The sequence below is a fragment of the Nesoenas mayeri genome, assembly GCF_963082525.1.
Source record: "Nesoenas mayeri genome assembly, chromosome: 2".
Lineage (NCBI taxonomy): Eukaryota > Metazoa > Chordata > Aves > Columbiformes > Columbidae > Nesoenas > Nesoenas mayeri.
This window is the reverse complement of record NC_137543.1, coordinates 111,678,514-111,686,652: the sequence shown is the minus strand read 5'-3', so window position 1 is coordinate 111,686,652 and position 8,139 is coordinate 111,678,514.

The following is an 8,139-nucleotide window of genomic DNA, read 5'->3' as shown; positions in this document are numbered from 1 at the left end:
GAAATCCTTTCCAGCTGGATGGCAGTGGAGAGAGCAAGGGATTTTCTTCTGGAGGAGCAGAGCAGAGCTCACCATCCTCATCATCTGCGGAGCCAGGCTCAGGAGACGTAAGAAATAGGAGGTAGAGGGGTTGCCAGGGGTTGCAGTGCATTGGAACACCCACTGGTGTCCCAGCAGGCACAGGAACAATTCTTGCCCCCAAGGTCCATCAGCTCAGAGGCATTTGGGTACTCTCGGAAGTCCGAGAGATGGCTCCAGGTGGAGGGATAGGATAGGACAAGATAGGGCTTGGGCAGGTCCTGGGAGGCGTGAGCAGCCTGTGGGACAAGGAGCCAGGTCTGGCTCACATGCTCAGGGAACAGCCGATCGCCAGCACTGGGGTCAGGAAGGAATTTTTTCCCCCGGGGCAGATTGGCCCTGGTCCCCGGGGGTTTTTTGCCTTCCTCTGCAGCATGGAGCATGACCACTTTGCAGAGCTCCTCTGGGCCCTTTTGGCTCGGTTCCTACCTGCTGCTCAAGCACCAGGAAGATGGCCTCTCGTGCCCTGCAGCTGGGGGGAGGAAGGCTTTTTTTTCCCCCAGGTGGGACAGCAAGCGTCTCTGGGGGTTTTTTGCCTTCCTCTGCAGCGTTGAGCACGGCCCCTTGCCACGGCTTCTTTGGGCCATTTGGGCTGGGTGCCTGCTGCTCCACGAGCTGGCCCTAAACTTAGTTAGAACAGTCTGCCTAAACCAGCATAGAACAACTCACCTAAACCAACCTTCAACAACCTAAACCAGTCTGCCTTAAAAAACTTAAATCAGCCACCAACAACCTAAACAGAACCTTCAACAATCTACAACAAATTACCAAAGCCAACCTAAACCAAACAAAAGAAACCAATCTAAACACCCTAAAACAAAACTACCCAAACCAAATGATCTAAAAAGTCCTACCTAAAACAATCTAAAACTACATAAACCGGCATTTCTCAGCCAACCTTAAGCAACCTATAGCCAAACAAGCTAAACAAACCGAAAACAACCAATCTTAACCTAAAACAACCATGAAACAATCTCAAACAACTTCAAAACAATCTAATAAAGGATAAAACTACCTAAAACAACCCATCTAAACCAACCTCAAAAGTATGAAACCAAATGACATAACCTGACCAAAATGACCTAAAGCAAACAACTCAAAGCTAAATAGAACCACTGAAACCAGCCTACAATGACCAAGCTAAAAACCCATCTAAATCAACTCAACTTCAACAACGAAGCTAAAACACACTAAAAAACCTCAACAACAAAAATCCAACCAACAGCCACCCTACCCCATGCAGTGTCTCACTTGGATGTGTCTGCAGTCTTGGAAACTACACTACCCCAGGTTCTCCTACTAATGGACCCTGAGCTTCTCTGGAGGTTCTCAAGCACAGCGCAGCTACCGTATACCCTTGACCTAGCAATGGTTCGCCTCTAGCGGGGAAGCTCATCCTCTTTGAGCAAGGCAGGGAAACACATGGAGCAGGGAAGGTGGAAGGGGACATCTGCTGAGACAGCAGAAACAGCCCAATCGAGCCTGGTGATTAGTGGGGGGACACATGTCCCAGCAAGATTGCAGTCACATCCAAATCATCCAGACACAACCTAAAACCAACAAAACACAATGTAAATCTAACCAAACCACCTAAAGCACCCTCAACAACCAATCTAAACCACCCCAACCTGAAGGAATCCATCTTCAAAACATGCAATGTAAATAACACCTACCAAAAAATAACTAAACCAACCTAAACCAGACAACCTGAACCAACCTTACCAGAAACCCCTCAAGCAACCTAAACAATGTAAACCAAACCTGCCTAAACCAACCTACCTAAAAACACAGACACCCACCAACCCACCTAAATTGCTTACTGAAAAGAAACAACCTAAAATAACCAACCAACCAAGCCCCAACTAAAAATCACCTAAACAAACCTCAACCAAACTACTGAAAACAGCCTCAACGAAAACAGCTTCAGATACGCCACCTAAAACAACCAACGGAAGACAACTTCAAACAAAAATCACCTATATCAAGCAACCTAAACCCACCAGCCTTCAGCAACCACCCTCAAAGAACCTGCCTCAAACCAACCTCAAATGACCGCAACAAACTGAACCAAGCTACTAAAACCAGAAACCTAAACCAAACTAACACAACCAGTGCTAAAGAATCGTCAGAAAACAGCACCAGCCAAAGAACCCAGCAAAACCAAGAAAAAGAAACCTCCTAAGCTAAACAACATAGATCAGCGGTAAGAAAATTACATCAAACAACCTAAACCAAGCCACCTAAACTAACCAACCAAAACCAAGCTAAACCATCAAACCTGAAACAAGCAATCTAAGACCCCCAACCTAAACCAAACTTAACAAACCTTAACCTAAAACAACCAGCCTTCAGTGACCTACGAACACACAACCTACCAACAATGTAATACAGTGTCAAACAACCAACTTGGAACAACCAGTTTCAAAAAGCCTACCAAAAGCAACTAATATAAACTGACCTAAACCAACTAAATGAAACAAACTTAAAAAAAAAAAAACAACAACAAAACCAAAACAACAACAAAAATAGAAACAACATCAACAACAAAATCAGAACACCAAAGAAGGTAGAAAGAAACAGGCAAGACCCAAACAAGTTACAGACAAAGAAGGTAGATGTGGGAAACAGGATGCAGAGATGTTGCATGGGGACCCAGTGCTTTGGAGCAGCCACTGGTGTCCTGTCAGGAACAGGAAGGATTCGCAGCTGCCACTCGGCACCTCTCCCTGCGGGCAACACCAGCGCCTGGCAGGGACCAGAGCGCTTCTCGTGCATCCCTGCCCAAGAAGCACAGCAGCAAAACAAGGTGTGCCAGGCAAAAAGTCTGCTCGTCATCGCTACATGTGATGCTTTGGAAAAGATTCCACAGTACCACATACCTCTTCTTTTGTGCGTGGGCAGTCCCGCGCCTCATTCTCAAGGTTCTCCCTCTGAGGAAGCAGGGAAAGCTTGGCCTCTATTCCTGCTGCTGCTCTCTGCAGCTCTGGGACTTGCCTTTGCCAGCCTGCAAGGGCTGTTTTCTCAAGCTAAACTGAAGAATGCATCAGCCAGCTCCTGGCTACACGTGGGCTTGTGTTAAGGATTGTGAACACTGGCTCTGAAACAGAGTGAGAAATGGAAATAATATGACATGAAATAACAGAACATGAAAAAACATAAAATGAAGTAAATTAAAAAAATAAAATAAATAAAATAAAATAAAATAGAAACACTTGTATCCATTGCGTTTTGTGTCCTGGAAAGTGTTTTTTAGGGAAGAGTGAAGGAAGGGAGAGGGAAGGGGAAAGGGCAGGGGGGAGGGGAAGGGAGAAGAAGGCAGAAGAGAAAAGAAGGTCCTGACAGAGCCCTGAGGGCTCCACACCTGAAATTGTGCTGTTTTGACTGAAAGTGAACTGATCTTCTTCATGGACTTAGAAACCTTTATTTTACACAGCTCGCACAGTCATTATTTGGAATTAGTTTGAGAACAAGAAATAACACCCCAGCACAGAGCTCATGTTTTTAATTGCTCTGGTCTGAGAGCCAAGGACATTCTGACTGCTCTGCCCACAGATGTGACGTACCGAGGAAGGGGGGCAGAGATGGGGCAGAGCTGGACTGACATCCAGGCTGATCAATAAGAGTATTTTATCCCATTAGCATCATGGTAATTATTTAAGGAGGATGGGGATCTCTCACTCTCTCAGGCGTGCAGTGTAATCTTGATAAACTGGCCACATGGGTCAAGAAAGCTGCCTGGCAACCAAAAAGACCCATTGCACTCTTCTGCTCAGCACATCAAGATTTGCCCTCTAAGTCTCGGCAATTTCTTGAATATCACCAATAATCAACACAGGTTTCAAATAGACACATGCCATGGCAAAATAATAAATACTCCTCTTTAAGTCCACTCATTTCTTTAATCTTTGCCTACACCTTCAGGAAATGTCAAACCAAACTAACTACTGAGCAGTTCAACACACAACCCACGCAAAATAAAGGCTACCAATTAGGAACCCGATTACAAGTATCAATCGTGCAACTGCTGCTCTATGGCGCGGCTGCCCTGAGCCCATCACCCCTAGGGATGAAGTCCAAGGGAGAAACTACTCAGCTGGCAAATATTCCAAAAAGACGTTTTGCTCACGGATCTTACGGCAAGTTTTCCCTCAGCAAACAAAAGATTGAACAGCAACAACAAGCAGCAATAACACTCACAAGTCTGTAACATCTTCTACGGGATTTTCCCGCACCGGCCGACCCCGCGGACCCGGCGGGCACACCCGCTGCCCCGCTCCAGCTGCCCGCCCAGCGGCGGCGCCGGCCGCGCCACCCACGCGTGCCCACAAGCGGCCTCGCCCTCCCCGCCCGCCCGCCGGGCACAGGACGGACGAGCGGATGGCAGAGCCGTCGCTCCTCCACCTCGGCCCCGCCTCCCGGCCCCGCCCCGTGTGCCGGTAAGGGCGGGAACGAGCGGGAGTCGCGCGGTTTGGCTGCTCCCGAGAGAGAGTTGGAGGGAAAACTCTTCCCGCCCCTGTCCCTTCTTCTCCAGCCGCGCAGCCTCCTGGAGCTGCCGCCGCTGCAGCCGCTGCCGACAGCCCGGTGCCCCGATGTGCCACCCACCCTTACATGGGGCTTTTTATTGTGCGCGGAGACTTTTCAGTGCTGCGTGTCACAGCTATTTTATGTGCTGATTTTCTTTCCACCCTATTTTCTCATTAATTCACAAGAGGGCCGTTGCAAGAAGGATTTTTGGAAACGCTTGAACATCCATAGAAGTGGCTTGGAGCCAAAAAAGCACTGTCTCTTCAAACACGTTTTGCATTCTTAACACTACAGCTCTGAAGAAATATCATAATCCCTTCGCATAGTTTGATTCTGCAACACAACTACCGGGTTTGTCGTGCTGGTAAAACATGTTGTCAAAAGACCTGCAGCTGTTGCTCTTTCCTTAAGACAAAAGGCACATGAGCCAGTTCCACCAGAGGCAAAGCAAATCTGAGCACTGACAGGACTGCAGAGCAAAATGTCCCCGCAATGGGGCCTCGTGGCCCTGGGGCCGCCATGCCGGCCACCGCAGCGTCTGCTGGGGACGCCACGAGCCTCCGTTATGGCGGTTGGAGCACAGCTGTGCCAGCTGCGCCATCGCTCCGAGAGAAGAGCCCGCAGACGACAGCGCCGGAGCGACTGGAAGAAGCGAGAGGAGGCTCAGGGACCCCTGGGATGGCTCCGCCGCCCAAAAAACGGCGGCTGCCTGTCGGGAGCAGTGATGGCTCCCGGTCAGCAGCCACAGGTTGGCCTCAGTAATTGCTGGCTTGGCTCTGTTGCTTTTTCAGCTCCAGTGCCCACGCCGGCAGCTTTGGAGAGGTCGGTGGATCAGCCCGAGCAGGAGCCAAAAAAGGCCTCGGTGAAGGTGGCTGAGCAGGCCGAGGACACCACCATCAACAACCTGCTCGCCTGGCTCGACACCTTGGAGTGCCAGGACGCTGTCCCTGATGTCCCCGACAGCCCCGGCTTGACCACCTTCCTCAGCGAGCTTCCCGACCTCTCAGAGTACGTGGCAGAGGCGGCTGCGCAGGGCAGCGAGTGGTGGCAGTGGGGCTGGGGGACAGCGAGGACACCATCCCTGATGTTCCTGACACCCCCAGCTTGACCACCTGCCTCAACAACTCCCCGATCTCTCCAAGTACAGGACAGAGGGCACCAGCCCCACAGAGCCGGTGGCGGTGGCGGGGCTGGAGGACAGCGAGGTCATGGGTGACAGCCCCAACTCTACCACCTTCCTTAGCCAGCTCCCTGACCTCTCTGAGTACATGGCAGAGGGTGGCTGCCCCAAGGACTGAGTGGTGGATGTGGGTCTGGGAAACAGCAAGGACACCATCCCTGACAGTCTTGATTTCCCCAACAGCCTCAAGGAGCTCCATGACTTCTCAGGCTATGCGGCAGAGAGCACTTGTCCCCAGGACCAAGGACTGGTGGCATGTCTAGAGGACAGCAGGGACACCAGTTTCACCACCAATGGCCCTTGCACAACTGCGGAGGTCCTCAGTGAGCTCCCCAACCTCTCCGAGTATGTCGTAGAGGGCAGCTGTCCCGAGGAGATGGGGGAGGGAGTGGGGTGGGACAGTGAGGACATTCTCCTTGCTGTCCCTGATGTCCCCAGCTGGACAACCTCTCTCAACAAGTTCCCCACCTCTTGGAGTACAGGGCAGAGGGCGGCTGCCAGAAGGAGCAAGTGGCAGCAGAGATGCTCCTGGATGGGGACAACATCTTCGCTGATGTCCTCAATGGCCTGGTCAGCACCACCTCCTTCAGTGACGTCCCCGACTTCTTGGAGTATGGGATGGATGATGACTACCATGAGGCCCGCATGGCAGCGGCAATGCTGGAGGACACTGACACGATCTGGGGGATGCGAGACAGCCCCCTGATGGATCCTCAGGGGCAGATGGGCACTGGGGTGATGGATCTTCCCATCTGGCCTCCACTGAGTCCCCTGGAGACTTGGAAGCCAAGCTCTCCAGAGAGTTCAGAGCAGACTGCAGAGGACACTCCTGTGGCTGGTCCCTGGAAGGATCCCCTGAAGGACCGTCTGCACAGTTCTCTGCTCAGCCCCCTGCAGATCCCACTGCTGAGTCGCCTGGCCAGCCCCCCACATGTCCTCCAGTGCCCTCCATCCCACATGGACCAGCTCCAGGAGGAGATGCTGCAAGGGCAGCTCGGGGTGGATCTGACCAGATGGGGAGAGGCAGGCAGCACCAAGGCCAAGCGCCCAGTGCCAGCCAGCACCCTCAACCAGCACGAGACCTCTCCTGAGGACAACAGCCCCTCTAAGAAAAGAAGAACATGATGGCTCAACCCTGGAAAACTTGGTAGGCAAGGGAGCTGCCAGCCGGGGCTGGCACGACACCAGGCAGCAGTGGGCAGCAGGCAGGAACCAGCAAGTGGGGAGCATCCCACAGAAACAACGTGGCCTCCAAGAGACCGAGAACATGGGATGCCGGGGGTGGCAAATGTCCTCTGCACAGCAGGGAGGAGACAGGTTTAACCTGACCACAGCTGTGATCAGACTACCTAAAAGTAATAGACACAGTTGCAGTTTTGCCTCATTCATTTATAATAATAAAGATAAACATTTGTGCCAGAGGTACTTGCAGAGAAACACTGGAGAACGTGAACTTGGGTGGAACCTCACAGATGTCAAAACAAAGGAGTCAAATACATGTTTGGTTCCACTTAAATATGAGAAGAAACTTCTTCACAGTGAAGATCACAGAGCACTGGAACAGGCTGCCCAGGGAAGTTGTGCTCTGGAGACATTCAAAACCCGCCTGGACATGTTCCCGTATATCCTATCTAGGTGTTCCTGCTCTGGCAGGAGGATTGAACTAGGTGATCTTTTGAGGTCTATTCCAATCCCTGACATTCTGTGATTCTCTGATCAGGAGGATTTGAAAGGATTGAATTTTCTTACTTCAGATTAGTTTATTTATGCACGAGTTAGACATATCACTGCTTCTTTTAGCACAATGTTGGTAATAAGAGACAAGTACCAAAACCAGAGCAACTATTTTCTCATCCTCAGAGAGATTCATAACATGCCATTCCTCTGTAAGCCACGTGTTTGTATACAGTGCGCATCCTTCCGAGAACACCTCGTTGCAGGCCAGGTGCACTTCACGCTTGCTAGGGAATTCAGAGGTAAGTTTCACTGGCCTGTATTGAAAAACAAGCAATTTGGTCAGCCGTGGGGTTCACACAGCCCAAACTCCTGTGGCTTTCAATCCTTGCCTTCCTATTCAAGGTGTCTCTTTCCTCTCCTCCCATTGCAGTGATGCCACCCTGACCTTTGTGCCAGGGGACACCTGCGTGCCCCGTGCTGCCACCGTGCCCCACACTCGCTTCCCTGGGAGTGCAGGACAGTCAGGCTCTGCACTTTCTCTTCAGCAAGTCAGTAATTTTGGTCTCCCAGCTTTATCTTGATCCTTTTTTGTTTGTTTGTTTGTTTGTTTGTTTTTCAAACAATCTAATTGCCTTGAAAATGCATATTCCTCTGGGCCAACAGTTCAGGAGCTGTTTATG